Here is a 15,703-nt window from a genome sequence, read left to right as displayed (position 1 = left end):
CAAATCATTCATTGTGGACTGTCCATGAAATTTCAGCGCAATTAAAGTAAACAAATTCACTTGATGGCTACAGGAGACAGCGTAACATTTTCCATTGGGGAAGAGTAGAGGGCTTTCTCCTGCCATGCAGCCTTTTACTTTTTGGTGGAAAAAAAACAACACAATTCAATTAATTGTTTCGAAATATGCTGAGGCTGAGCTGGAAGTAATTTTTCCCAACTGATTCCGTTCATTTTCCTACTCTGACTCCAAAGACAAAACAACATTTAATGACTAGCATCCCTGAGAATCTCCTAGCCAGTGAAACGAGCTAGCGTTCTATCTTTTATCCAAACTAAATCACACAAATAATATTGCTTTCCATAAACGTTAGAAAAGTTAACTATGGAATACTACTCGAGTCAGCATTGTTAACATGCATGCCATTCAGATACAATTGTGTCTTTGAATGATGTTCTCGTTGTCATTTGACACAAAATGGCCTCTTCAAACCAAATGAGTGACTTCCTGTGTGGTTTTGGGCATGGGTTCCTGGGACTTTTTTGTAGGTTCACTCATGTGAGACACACCTACCAAATTTGATGATGCTAAATGAAACTGGCTGTTGGGGCTGGATTTTCAGAAACTTCTACCAAGCATTTTTGTTGTCCATCCAAAGCACAATTAACAGCCATGATTCACCATGTTTAAATCTTTAAATGGACTACCGTGAAATTTCTGTTACTCCAGAACTAATCTGAGTCCAAAAGCAGGAGGGCCGACCTCATTAAACAACATGAAACACATGTAACTGTCACGTGCTGATCGCATGTCAAACATTTGTTTCCGCTAGAACATTTCTGGGTCTTATCCAAAGTGTGTCTTCTTCTTCTGTTTCTTCTCTGTGGGTTATTAAAAAGAACGCAGGAGAGCCAAAACCACAAAGCCACAAGACAATCCATCCTAGTATCCCTGTGCTCGGGAGGCTTTAGGGTTTTAGCGAGTTATGAGAAGTTGCTGTTGAGAGATGACGACATCTCTACGGGGAAAGGCTGTGGTGGGAAAGATGCCACACACGGACACAAGCGGGTGGTAACAACAACTTTGGAAATGTTGCATTTACTTCAGTTTTTAGTGTCTTTATTTCTGTGGCTATTTCTATGGCTCTGTACATTTCAGCAAAAAATTCTTGTTGAGAGTAGCGTTGGGCAATATATCAATATTTTAAAAACATCGATATTTCTTTTAAGCACAATATCAAAAACAAACGTATCGTTCATATCCATATAGACTGGATTTGCGCTAATGTCTTGCGTCTTGACACGGACGTCTGTCTCGCTCTGCTGTGTGTGTCAGTGCTCCTTAGCGAGGCTGCTGCCCCGCCCCCCTCCGTGCTTCGTGCTAAATCTGGCGACATTCCGAACCCTCTTGCCGTGAAAGCGACTAGCGACAAATCCAGCTACTTTTTCTGACGTCATTGGAGAGTTTATGGTATTTGAGAACTTAAAAGTGAAAGTAAAGCTCCCTCTCAAGGTGCGATGTCACTGGGGTGGATCTCGTCCTGTTTCACAGAGCAGAATCTCAAACATAAATGTTTCTTAATCTTCATTAAATGACACCTCATTCGAACTCGGTCACTTACCTGTGTTAGAACGTGTGACGGAAGAAGGATGTGTGATAAATAAACAAGTAGATAAAAGGTGGAGGCTGGAAGAGAGTCTGGATGTAATTATTACGCTAACTAAGGTGCTAACTAAGATAAAATATTGAAAATATTTTATTTTGATGAAGGGATGGCCAATTTTAAATGAACAGACTAAGAATCAAGTTTATTTGTAGCTCTAAATGTAATAAAGGTGGTTTTGTTCACTTTTTTGTCTCTCCTACAAGGTTCTGCTTTCTAAAAAAAATAATACTCTTCAAAGTAAAGTATTTTTGAGTTGCTGCAACGGGGCACTTTATTTCATATGTTGTTCTTTTGTGCTTTTGTAATTAGCTGAGGATTTGAGCACAGCTAAAGGTTTGTTTAAAGAAGATCAATGGTTATATTTTACTGTTTGTACAATTACAAAGAGAACGGACTATTTTATTTTAGCGGCTATTTTTCTATAAGATTTGTTTTTATTTTAATGAAACATCTTCATACAAGTTCAGACCCTAACTTTGTCTAAACTCACTTTGTGGAAAAAATATCAGGATATATATCGTATATCGATATTCAGCATAAATACTGTATATTGGGATATGAGTTTTGGTCCATATCGTCCAGCCCTAGTTGAGAGTGACAGTTGCTTTGGACTTTGTCCCCTATTACATGTCGGTGCCATTCATACAGAAACGGAAAAAGGCAGACAAACTTGCAAATAGCTTTTCAAACTTTTGCAGTCCTGCCTACGTTACGGCTGTGATACAACCTTTGAAGGTGGAATATTGTCAGGATGACTTTGTCCTCCATTCCATGGCAGCGCCATTCATACAGAACCTGAAAAATTGCAGACAAACTACTGCGTCCCCGAATTGCTAATAGCCTTTCAGACAGAGGCTGTCCTGCCCATGTTATGGCTTGGATACTACCTCTAAAGCTGGAATATTTGCAGGATGACTTTGATCTCCATTCCACGTCAGTGCTGTTCATACAGAACCTGAAGAAAGGCAGACAAACAAACTCCAGCTCTCAGAATTGCTAATAGCCTATCACACAGATGCTGTTCCACCTATGTTACGGCTCTGATACCACCACTGTTGTTCGATTTGTGGATGCCGTGTCGCTGTGTGCAAGCACGCAGCTGTGGCAATTTCCACATTTGCTGGGTTGTGTATAATAAGCAAAGGGGACTATTTTGCAGAATCTGTCTGTGTGAAAGAGGCGACAGACACATCTTTTGCATTTTATGGTGTACTATTCTGAGATGCCAAAGTCCACTGGGTAATGGCATTGTGGAAAGAAGAATTACTGTAAAAAAGCGCAAGGGAGAAATAAATTAACTATTAATAGTACTTAATCAGTAGCTTTGGATTTTGGACTCTCGGTCTCTGTGATGTTGCCGCAGACTATTAATAGAGCAGATGATTGATAGAACCCAAGACGAATTACATCCAATGTCTAAAAAGGTTCTGATAAAGAGGCACTAGTGAAACAATGACATTGTGTGTCTAAATGCGACACCCTGACGCCCCCCTCCTGACCATACCTACTGTTGTAGCCATATGTTGTGTACAAGAGAACTTCGCAGTGAGCGCATCCATTTGTTGCGCACAGCGGGGCGCGCGTATAAATACCCGCGGCCCACTTAACTTATGGGTTTGTGTTGTCACATTTGCAAAGCTGCACTTGTCAAAAAGTAAGTTGTGTTTGTGTGAACGCTTTGCTCAAGGGGGGAGAGTGGTGGTGGTGCTGGGGGGGCTCTCAACATTTTTGGGATGCTGGTAGATGGCACACGGGGCCAGGCGCAGGGCAGTTGGATCTTCACGGGGATTCAAAGCTTTATCGCCCGGGTCGACCGGCGAGCAGCTGAATACACATAGTAGTTGGCCAGGCATGGGGCTAAACAGGCTTTGGTGGTGGGCGACATAGGTCAGAGGGCCCAAAAGAGGGGTATCCCACGAGTGGTAATAAAGCAAAGAAATAAAGGGGCAGTTTACATGGCACCATTTCCAACTGAAAACAGATAAAAAACATCTATTTAACAGTATTTTTTAAAGCAGTATTTCTTATCTGCTATTAAATGATGAATGCTATTATGAACAAAAAAGATGTACAACAACATCTGAGCCTGCTATCTATCTAAGCCTTAAAATACAAACAAATTATTATTAATATGTAAACACTGACATTGTCTTCAATGTTGTTATTGTGCCTTTTTCGGAAATGACCTTCTTCATGTTTCTGATTGGCTAATATGACCTTCTAGTTATACAGTACATTAAGGCCATATACAGTTTTGTAAACTGCGATCATATATGTCACAATGAGACCTTCACATATCTCGAGACACTTACAAGAGACACATGTAAAAGAGAAACTCTTGGAGATTTGCTTTTTCTTAATTTTTTCGTGTTTTTTGTGACAGTATCACAGAAGGGTACGAGAGAACACGTGAGGACAATGACAGAATCAGAAAGGGCCGCAGCAGAACAGAGCAGCTGGGATTTTTTCGCCTTTGATTTTTACGCAGAACCCAGCAAGAACGGGATATTAGTGCAGCAATGACAATTTATTTTCAACAGAACATGGCAGGGGAATTGACTTAACACCCCTTTCTTACTTTTCCTTTTTGGTACTATCTCGAAAATCTGTCCATGACATTTACACAGAACAGCTAGCTTGACGTTGACACTCATCGATCAAAACCTGCAATAAAAGTGACTGTTGTAATTAATGGATTAGCTTCAGCTCCAGGACACCCCACTTCTCTCTTCGGTTTTTCACTTATGACCCAACCCGGGTTGCCCTAAATATGCCTCCCACACTTTTTAAACACATTTAAAGTATAATATGTATAGCTATTCACCAGTAATGAATGATAACGGAAGATAATTGATGAACAGATGAAATCTGAGGTTCATTGTAGCCAGTCACAGCACACACTTATGGTGCATTCAAGGACGCCGAACATAGTACAAAATCTCAAGGCTGTATTATTATTGTTATGATAAATTCCGGTGTATAAGCTGCATCCACAAAATTTTGAGAAAAAAACAGATTTGTACATATATAAGCCGCATTCGACTATAAACTGCGCATGTCCACATCATAAAAAGACATATTGCGATGCGTACGAGTCCGTGAGGACCAGGCAGCTCTTTATTTGACAGGAGCCAATCATGAACTAGGAGGGAAAACTCACAACCAGCTTGTCAACCCATTGGAAATTGCAGGAGGTCATTACTCAATATAACAGTCTGACTCACGGTGTCATCTTACAAAGAACGCTAAAATCATCACACAGCAACTTAACACTCAAAAGGTATACCTAAGAAATATACAAGACAAGTACCAATACAAGTTTAAAATAAAAAAAACTGTTTTAACTTCTTCCCCATAATACAGTTCGTCCAGCAGAGCAGTTCATTGGACAATGGCTGCCATGGTGCATGGCTGCCGGACCACCAGAGAGAGCTCATGAGCTTTGCCATTATGGGGAAGAAGCTAAAATAGTTTTATTTTAAATTTTAAACTCGTATTGGTTCTTGTCTTGTATATTTCTTTGGTATACCTTTTGAGTGTTAAGTTGCTGTGTGATGAATTTAGTGTTCTTTGTAAGATGACGCTGTGAGTCCGACTGTTATATTAAGAAATGACCTGCCATTTCCGATGGATTGATAAGATCATTGTGAGTTCCCTCGTAGCTCGTGATTGGCTCCTGCCAAAGAACAGCTACCGTTTCCTCACTGACTTGTGAGCGGCACAGGATTTAAACAATTAGTGGTAGCTCTGAGGTACAGGAGATGTCACGAGATTAGAACATGGTCATAAATTATCCGCACCGCTGTTTAGGCCCCAGGGTTTAAAGTTTAAGAAAAATTTAGTGGCTTATACACCCGAAATGACGGTATGAATCATTACTGACTAATGGTGGATGAGATATGTTTTCTGTGGACAAAAACTGCTCATTTTTGGAGAAAAAATGTTTTTAACTGTTTTTTTTTTTTTTTTTACCAAAAATCTGCAAATTTGTGGAGTCGTGATTGTTGAATCGTGAATGTGGGGAGGGATCCACTGTATTTCCTATGAGAGACTGACCAGTGTTTGTCAACAGATCCTTTATCGTGGACATTTATTTATCGCGGTCGGGGCTGGAACCAATTAACCACTATAAACAAGGGACGACTGTAGTAGATATACAGTATATGACCATATTAGTCCAGTATTCAGGTCTCTGCACTGGCTTCCTGTTGCTCAGAGAATAGACTTTAAAACAGTTCTGCTTGTGTACAAGTCTTTTCATGGCCAATGTGCATCTCTGACATGTTAGAGCCACATAAACCGTCTCACTCTCTGAGAAGCTCAGGGAGTGGTCGCCTGCGGGTGCCCAGAGTCGGGGCTAAACACGGTGAGGCTGCGTTTCAGTTTTATGCTGCCAAAATCTGGAACAATATTCCAGAAGATGTGCGACAATCCTCAACTTTGGCAATGTTCAAATCCAGGCTTAAAACACTTCTATTCAACTGCGCATTTCACAACTGAAAGTATTTTACCTGCACTCTTCATTCCTAATCTTTTTGTTTGATGGAATCATTTATGGAACTTTATGAAATGATTTTAGAATGATTTTATGTTTTCATGGAATGATTTTATGAGGTGATTTTACCCTTCTTTTCTGCAAAGCACTTTGAATTACCTTGTGTATGAATTGTGCTCTATAAATTAACTTGCCTTGACTAGATATAATTACAGAAACTAAGCTATGAAAGACACAAATAAGACTTGTGCTCGTGTGTGTTGCAATAAATGTGTTCTGGACATGTGGAGGACAGGAAGTGACTTTGGAGGTTCAGAGTGAGTTTTAGCTTGGAGTGGAATACAGGCAGTAGCAACAGATGCTTGTGGAAAAGGCCCCTTCCAAGGCGACATTGCCAACTAGCTACCTGGCATGCGTATTACAGCCTTTTCAGTCATTTTTGCAGATTAGTGTGCCTAGGTATTGTTTTGTCAAGGATCTGTCGTACTAAAAGCCTATCTCCCCCCCACCCCTTTTCCAAGGACACCATCACGGTCCTCTATGAGTTGTTCCCCTGCTGCAACGTGCCTCAGTCAGTTTACGTCATGATGTTCTAGTCACCCCCCTCTTCTCTCTACCTCACCTCCCTCCATTGTTTCACCAGCTTTTAATAAACTAAAGGGCAGATTCCTGACTGGAATGAGGCAGGGGGGTGTACAGACCCATAGACCTGTCCTACACACACACACACACACACACGCGTGCGCGCACACCAATACACAGTTTGGCATGTGGAGTGCCAAGCTCTTCAACTGCACGCTGACGCCAGCTCCTGACACACACACACACACACACACACACACACACACACACACACACACACATGCACGCACTCGCACGCACGCACACACTTACCCTCCCCGCACGCTAGCCTCCTAAAAGCTAAGCTCCTCACTAAATATATCCCCCAGTACAGATAAGACAAACAGTGCGTTGCTCCATGACAGGCAACCCTGCAAGCTAAGCGTCTGTTGTACTTTTTGCTTCTCCATTATTGTTATTTGTCCTGGTTGTTCCTCATGTCTATTCCTGGCTGCTTCATGAAGATATGCTGCCGTACTGTAGCTGTAGGGGTCCTAATGCCACCTTCTCTCTTCATCTCTCATCCTCATCACACAGCGGTATATATAAAACAACAAACACATGCACTAAGCTGCAGGCTAAAGTTGTGCATGAAAGCACATCCAAGCTTTCTCAGCCTCCAGCAAGCACAAAAAAAGTTTGTTTTATCGCACGAGACCAGGTTGAGCCTCATGCAGAGCAACTCTCGTTGTGTTTTTGATGAGATATTATGAAGTCCTTACTGTCATAACCGGCCCCTTACAGTATGTGAAGAAGAATTGCCCATGTGCACCTGTGCAGGGAAAACACATACAAATGTTCTCTTCTGGTGTAAAGGGTCAAAGGTTATCTGGGTTCAAATGTGCATCTCTCCTTTTAGGGGGATGCACATTTAGGTATCGGCTAATACGGGTAATCGGATTCAGGTATCGGATAATATTATCCAATACCAGTGCCAAATCAGTACTTGTGAAACGGAGGCAGTGCTTAAACGGCGCCCGGTACTTTGAAAATGGAAAACACACAAATTTTGTCAAAAAATGTTACGGAAGTTGTGACATGCAAGTTGAACAGAATAGTAATTGAAATACTTAATAATATAAATAGAATTATAACAGTCATAGATTCGCCAGTATGAAATTAAATACAGAACATAGGGAATGTGCAAAAAATTAAGTGCATACATTCTGCACAATTCGGGCAGAAATTGATAATTGATACACCCTTCTGGCGACGGGCTGTGTTGTATGTTGATGTTCAGAATTCTGCTGTTCTTGAACGCACCTCGCTTGTAGTTGTGGGATACTGAGGAAGTGTTGTGCTGTGTGTTGGTGTGGATACGGACGGAAAAACGTGTGAATTTAGTTCAAAAAAGGTGTCAGACTCTGCACTCCTCTGTTGGGGCTTTGCATTAATTACAAGACATTACTTGCAAAATATCACCTTCAAGGACTTGTTGCAGGTGGCCGAGTCAGCACCAAAATGAGGCACCGATAGCTGCTCAGTGACATTACTACAGTTTAGGTCAGGACCGGTGCCGTAACGATACAAAGTTTCGGTGCACATCCCTACTCCTGAAACTGCTAAAATATTAAGAAGAACACACGTATTTTACTCTTTGGAAAACATTGGACAGTGTGATACGTTTGATTTTTTTTTTTTTTTAATATGTATTCATGTATATCAATGAATGAATGCATTCATTATTATTTTTTCGTTTCACCCCCCCAAAAAAATCATTTTTTGAATTATTGCATCATCATTTTTATACATTTTATTTCAATGTCTCAACTTTATCATGCAGTCCACACGTACAATTCTCAATTTTTCCTAATGCATGCTTATTTTGACTGTGCATTTTCCAGAAATTATTCTGACCGGCAACGGCAAAAAGCACTTTTTTAATATGTGTTTTTTGTGACTTGAATTAGGGTTGTCAAATTTCGGAAGTTTCCTTTAACGGCATTATTTTTTTATGCGCGATTAACGTACGCACGTCCTGTTTGACACTTGTTGTCTGAGGAAGTCGCGTTGACTGTCGAGCCACAGGCCAGAACAAATATTGAGCAGAAAGGGACAAAGAAAAGGGTATTTTGAATGGTAAATTCACATTCAAAGCCCTGGCAGATGGCTCTTGCAGCAGCACCAATGTTATTTGTATCTACTGTCGCTGTGATTGGAATTGTCACGGAGTACGTCTACTTGCCAGAGAGAAGCGAGAAGGTACTGAAGCATTTCCGTTATTTTTTAATTATCATTTATACAGAGGTACCTTGACATACGAGTGTCCCAGCTAAATCTAAATCTATGCATTCCCACATAGTATCAGCAGTTGGGACCAAATGTGAGGTGAAAGAAAAAGGAGAAAAATACAGTATAGTAGTCAATCAGGGCAACGTGGGAGAAAGTTAGAAGGTGCATTCAAGTACTGTAAAACAAAGTGGGGCAAAAAGCTGCATGCATTAAACATGCAAAAACTGGGGGATTTTTAAATGTAGATAATTTTTTGAATAAAATAATGGCCATGTTTCCAAAATTGATATCCTATTACATAAAACTAGACGTCGTTATCGTAGTTGCGTATCAAATTGTTTAACACATAGATTTAAATCCCTACTTATTATAGATAAAAATGTATTTCTATCTTTGATTAAGTGTGATTAATTATGAGTTAACTGTGGAGAAAAATGCAATTAATCATGATTAAATGTGTTCATCGATTGACAGCTCTAATTTGAATGTATTTAATTTTTTTTAATTGAACTTCATTATTAGTCCATATGGTCAATCCCCCCCTTTCCTTTGATCCATCATTGCTGTTATTGTGCCTTTTCCAGGCAGGACTTGCGTCTGACTGGCCAGGGTGAATGTTAAAAAAATATATATATTATTTTCATTTATTAGTTATTGTTTCTGCTTTCATGTGTACACAAAACATTCTCAGCTAAATAAGTTTGTCTGCTTATTTTTTTCAACCTATTTTATTTGACTAGATTTTATTTTTCAGAACTCAACTTAAAGGGCTTGCTTTTCTTTTGTTTTTGGCTTTTGTGTGTTTTGGTTTGTGCTTGTCCCTTAATCTCCTTTTGTCAACCTATTTTGATGTGTTTTTAGTTCATTTGACTTTTTTCATTTATTGCTCCTCAGAAATGACTGTCTTCATGCCTCTGATTGCTGATGGCTAACACGGTGCTATGATTTATACAGTTAAAAGAGTTTTGGGATGTTGAAACAGTTGTAAAAATAACCATGTACTTGTATGACATTCTACTTGATCCTGTCTTTTATCATTTGCCTCAGTGAGGTAAGTCTATTTTATCCGTCATCTCATCATTCCGCGCCCCGGCAGCCTCGGTGGTCCACCAGAAAAGGACGAGAGAAAGGACGAGTCAGTCATTGTAAACACACACACCTGTAATGTCTTTGACAGCGTTATTAACTTCACATTCCCAGCACTGCACGTCTCACTCTCACAGCCTGATTGGACTGTCCAACCAAGCCAAGGCAAACAGCCTCCTCATGTCGTCCTAACTGCTAACACTCGCACTCAGACTATACCATATCAAGAAAAGCAAGCATCTCCAATTTTTGTTTTAATATTAAAAACAACAAAAATAGCCGGGGAATTTCTATGGTTGATTTGTTTATAAATAATTAGTTCCCTAGTCAAACTGTGGCCATTATTAAACCTTTATTAACTGTGCAGGTGATGTTTTAAGAAACATTTTAACATTCCTAACTGCCATACAAGTGTAAAAAAAAGGCTCACTTCTGTAAAATAACAGCTGACTCTTGCAGTTTTTTTTCATTCCTAATATGTTTAAGTGTAAAAAAAAAAAAGTCAACCATTAATAGTACAATTTTAAAAGCTTTAAAAAAATTTAATACAAATCTAAATGAATTAAATAAAAAAAAGTCAATTAGTACACACGTCACAAAAAAGCCAAAGAAAAACTGTCATGCCTGTAAAGCCTGCCGATGGCCCATGAGATGGCTTGCATTCGAATTCCAAAGTTTCATGAGACAGTGTGACATTTTTCTTTAAAAGTGTTGTTGTATGTGGAATTGCACAACAGGGGTCTTTGACTTGGTTGCACTGTACTTTTCCTTCATACGTGACGTCTTGCATTTGAATTTCAAAGACATTTAAAGGAATATTTTTTCCAGAAAAATGTGGTCCAATCTGGAAGTGAATTGTTTCCATTTTTACTTTTAATTTTTTTTTATTTTCTAGATCAGGGGTGTCCAAAGTGTTGGACACTTGTTGGACATTTTCGGCCTGCGGCACATTCTAAAAATAGAATTTAACAAGAAAACAAAAAAAACAAAAAAACAACAGAAAACATGCATTGAAAGATCAACAGTAATTTTACAAGAATAAAGAAAATAAAAGAAAAAAGCTGTAATCTAATGAGGAAAAACTCAGAATTTTACGAGAATAACGTTGTAATATTATTAGGAAAGGTAACATTATTTTAGTACCATAAAGTTGAAAAGTTTAAAAAAATGTTTGTTTTTTAAGAAGTCGCAATATTATGAGAAACGAACAACACAAAATAAATAAATAAAATATGGGAGTAAAGTAATAATATTACGAGATGTAAATTTACAAAGATTATTTATGAAAAAAGTTGAAATATTTGGAACATTTACTAAAAAACAGCAAAAATGGAAATAATGTGCAAAGACTGAAGTTCAAACTAACAATCCGCTTTTTCATAGATATCACAAAGCTGAGATGCTGTTTTTTCTTGAAATATGTATCTAACTTTTTAGCATATTCAGGTATACACGTGTTGTTTTACGAAATATCAAAGTGGCCTTTGCATCCCTTAATTTTTCAGCATGTGGCGGTGGCGGTGGAAAAAGTTTGGACACCCCTGTTCTACATTTTTTAAAAAGATGGGGAATAAATATACCTTCTTTTCTATTAGTAACCCAAAAAGTGTTGCAAAAAAACATCAAAAGCGAGAGAAAAAAACAAACACTTGAAGTTGAGACTTGCTGTGCTCTCATGCAAGTTCCACTCTACCTTTCTTTGATGTTTCTCTCAGATAGAAAAACCCCCACAACAAAACAGCTCAAATATGAAAATATGTACTTCTTTTTGTCACACTTCTTCTTGAGGCCGCTCATTGTTTTGGAATAAGTGTTGTACAAAAGCCGTGAAAAGCCAAAGAAAAAGCACGAGTTAAGACTCGATTCCTGTGAAGTACGCTGATGTGCTGCATGACAGCTTGCATTCCAATTCCGAAGTTTGAGCGACATTTAAAGGCTTATTTCTTTCCAGAAAAAAAAATGGTAACACCGAGAGGTAAGACGTTGCGTGGCATCATGCATTCAAAGTTTGTGCGAAGTTTAGAGGCACATTTTTTGTGAAAATGATGTTGAATTGTTTGACCTCGGGGTGTTTGACTTGGTTACACTATGCCTTGGAAGACAAGAATCCAAATACAATAACAAAATGTGGAGATACATGCTTCTCATTGGAAAGCTTCACCGTGCAGTAGAAACCTTCACATTTAAACATACAGCAAGTCAAAAACATGCATTATGTACATCCAGTCCCTTCAAATGTATTCATGCCTGTTTTAAAGTGGATATTTGTTGTAAGCGTTGGAGGTAGAAGACGACGGTCTTACCTCAGTCGGAGTATCCAGATACGAGTGCCACACTGCAATGTTCCAAATATTGTTTCCCCTCTCAGCTCCTCTCTTCTAGTGTGTGTCAGCCTCGATGCTCGTCTGAGGGATTCTCTCTCTCTCTCGCTCTCGCTCTCTCTGCCTCAGTCGCTCTCGTCTTCTTCTTTGACACCCAAAAAGAGAGAAGAGCAGCAGCATTAGCAGCAGGAGAGGAGGATGCTGCTCCTGCCAGGACGGCTTCCCACATGTGGATGGTCAATCGTATATCACACGCCCTTCCTCTCTCTCTCTCTCTCCACAGCAGCTGACGCTCCGTGACACGCTTCCCATAGCAGCAAATTGTCATTCCAAGCCCCAGGAAGGCTCCTGTGCATCAGGAGAGGGAGCACCAAAAGTGTTGGTTTTTTTAATGAGGTCAGGGTTATAAAAGTGTTTACAAACAACTGGTCCAACATGGTCTTTCTCCATTAGGTGGGAGGGGGTGGAGGGTGGCAGTAGGAGAAACAATGGAACATTTCACTCTTGTTCTCCGGATGGGAAAATGATTGTCCACACCTGGAAATTTGAACCAAAATAGGGCTCATAACTTTGAATGTATCCTAGTTGGTCATAAAACTACACTCCAAGGGGTCTACTACAGTACTTTGTGGATATTACATTTTAGGAGCATTTGGGCGAAATTACATTCACCATTCATAACGTTTGCTATCTGCGAGGGAAAAACAAAAAGTTGGATATTTTTTTTTAAAGTGTTCCTTTTTTGGAATCTTATCAAAAAATGTCAGTCTTTAATATTTAATTTTTTTTTAGAAAAAAATAATAATCATTCAAAAATAAAGTAAGATTTTGAAAACAAAATTAGTCAGTTCTTTACTTTCAGAAAGATTTGTTATTTTTGTGAGAAAAAATAAGTCGTAATCGTATGAGACTAAAGTTTATTTTTGAATTTTAAAAAGTCAGAATCTTAACATAATAAAATAGAATAACTTTTTTAAGGGGGGTTGGGGGTGGGGGGGGTTCAGAGAAAATAAGTGGTAAATTATCACAGTATGATAATAAAGTTGTATTTTTTGTTTTAAAAAAAGTCGTCCTCTTACGAGCATGAAGTTGTATGACTAACAAAGAATAAAAAATTGCAAGTCATCTCTGGAGAACAAAGTTGTATATCTTCACAAAACAAGTTGTGTGTTTTCTGAAAAAAGTTATTTTTGTGAGGAAATGAGACTAAAGTCGTTTTTCATAACAAAGGTTGTATTCTTCAGATAATAAAACTACAACTTGAAAAAAAAGAAAATAAGTGGTAAATTATTACAGTATGTTAATAAAGTTGTATTTTTGTTTTAAAAAAAAAAGTCGCAATCTCACGAAAATAAAGTTGTATATCTTCAGAAAAAAAGTTATATATATTTGGGTTGTATTTTTAGCAGTATTTTGGCAAGAAATACGAATCTTGTAAGAATAACGTTTGGCTAATTTTGAGGAAAAAAACTCACATTTTTCAAAAAACAAAAGCTGTAGTCTTATGAGAATAATGTCACTTTTTTTTAAGAAAAGGTAATAAAGTTGAATTTTAATGCAAAAAAAAGAGCATCATTATCTTTGTTAAGGCAGTATTTTTGGATTGGATGTGATTAGATTGTGCCGGCGTACCTAATGAAGTGTCCACTGAGTCCATACAACAACGCGTTGTCAGTGTGTTGGGGAATGATGCAAACTGCTCAGAGAAGAAGTTCCAAATGTAATGACCTCATCAGTCATCCTCACATGCCTCAAAGTGACGAGGGACACCCAGAAGAAGAAGTAGTCATAAAAAAAAGAAACAAAAGCTGATATGTTTATAATGAAGGACGCTTTGCTGTGTTTCCTCACACGCTGCCAAATCATCATGTTACATCTCTCTCTGCATTTCTGGATGCTTTGTGGCCTTTGGCTTCCCAAAAATAAGACGTGCGCTGACAAAGTTTGGCACAACTGAGGTGCGTCGGAGGGAATCCAGAGGATGAGGAGGAGCAGCCACAGCCAGACTCATAAGTCACATCATCACGAAGCAGAAGCAGTGAAGGTGAATTCTTTTAGCATGTTTCACACACACTGAAGCCTGTGATGGTCATGTGTATCTCCGCAGCTCATCACATACAAAACATAACACCTCCACCAGTTCGGTTAACAAAGTGGTTGTCCGTCTTATGGTGACAGGACAGTTCCAGTTTTGTTTCTGGGGTCGCAAAATGATCCAATTGTAACTCAGAAAGAAAGCCTTCAACAAAAGTGATTTGTGTTTGCTTGTCCGTCTGTATGTTCGCATGCAACGCACGTAAGATGATAGGACCGTACCATTACAAAGTGTTTCTGTTGGCAAATGCACACCTTACTGTGTGGCGAGACGGAACCATTTTTGGTTACGGGGTTGCCGTTTCCATTGTCGACCAAACACCACAAACAAAACAATAAAAAATTGTAAAAAAAAAAAAAAAAAAAAAATGCTGCTTCGTGGTTCACTACGTCCTATTATTAGTAAAAAATATTTAGGCGCATTTTATGTATTTCTGGCCTAAATTAAGCATTTTGAAGTAGAAAAATGACTAAATGAACTAAAATACAAATATAAGGCATTCAGAAAACGCACTCAAATACATTTTGTTGATATATTTTATTCTCCACTACATTAATGAGACAATAATCACCGCAGGAAGTGCAGGAAGTACAGGAAATAGTATTCGACTCTCCCAATGCTAATGTGTGAGTCTATATTATGTCTTATGTATATCTTAAATGGCTTATTTGCTGTCTTTTATGTCTACTTTATTGGCTAATACGAGTGTAAAGGTGACTATAGGGGTGTTATTTCAGGTCGAGAGGGCTCTGATAATGTTAAAAAACGTATTTAGAAGGTCGTAAACTGTTTTTCTATGCTCTAGCTATGAAAATATTCCATTCATAAATAAGGAAATTCACTTATCACATTCAAGTCTGGAACCAATTAACCGCAATAAACGAGGCATGACTGCGTATGCATTTGGGAAAGTCTGCTTCATAGAGAATTACGGCATACTCAGAAGGACAGACAGGACTCTACCAGTTGGTGTGGGTGGGAAATCCCATCGTGTCAAAAAGTGAAAATAAGCTCTTGCATCTACACCTCTATCCAGATCTTCACCAAAATGTTAAATGTTAAGCTTTTCAAATAGTATGTGCACCACCTCGCCACGATGTTTCATGAAATGTGTTTTTTGCGTAATCCTGCAGGCAATAAAAACAAGCAGCGCTGAGGGAGCCGAATGTCACTCAGTAGAGCCACGG

The 15,703-nt window shown here is 38.8% G+C and overlaps 1 protein-coding gene across 7 annotated transcripts in view; it reads right to left on the bottom strand.

The window, feature by feature from the left end:
• ndp (norrin cystine knot growth factor NDP) overlaps positions 1–15,703 on the bottom strand; it is a 36,066-nt gene that overhangs the window by 15,204 nt on the left and 5,159 nt on the right. For 5 of the 7 annotated variants that reach the window (XM_054786816.1, XM_054786813.1, XM_054786814.1 and 2 more), the window contains one exon: positions 12,404–12,566. The gene's annotated coding sequence lies outside the window, so the exon portion shown is untranslated. Of the gene's footprint in view, positions 1–12,403; positions 12,567–12,648; positions 12,770–14,053; positions 14,148–15,703 lie in introns of those variants that run through there. The other 2 variants (XM_054786820.1, XM_054786817.1) reach the window with 2 other exon arrangements.

The sequence above is a fragment of the Dunckerocampus dactyliophorus genome, chromosome 9 (assembly GCF_027744805.1).
Source record: "Dunckerocampus dactyliophorus isolate RoL2022-P2 chromosome 9, RoL_Ddac_1.1, whole genome shotgun sequence".
Classification (NCBI taxonomy): domain Eukaryota; kingdom Metazoa; phylum Chordata; class Actinopteri; order Syngnathiformes; family Syngnathidae; genus Dunckerocampus; species Dunckerocampus dactyliophorus.
Note: the sequence above shows the minus strand (reverse complement) of the source record. Positions and strands in the feature narration are given on the sequence as shown.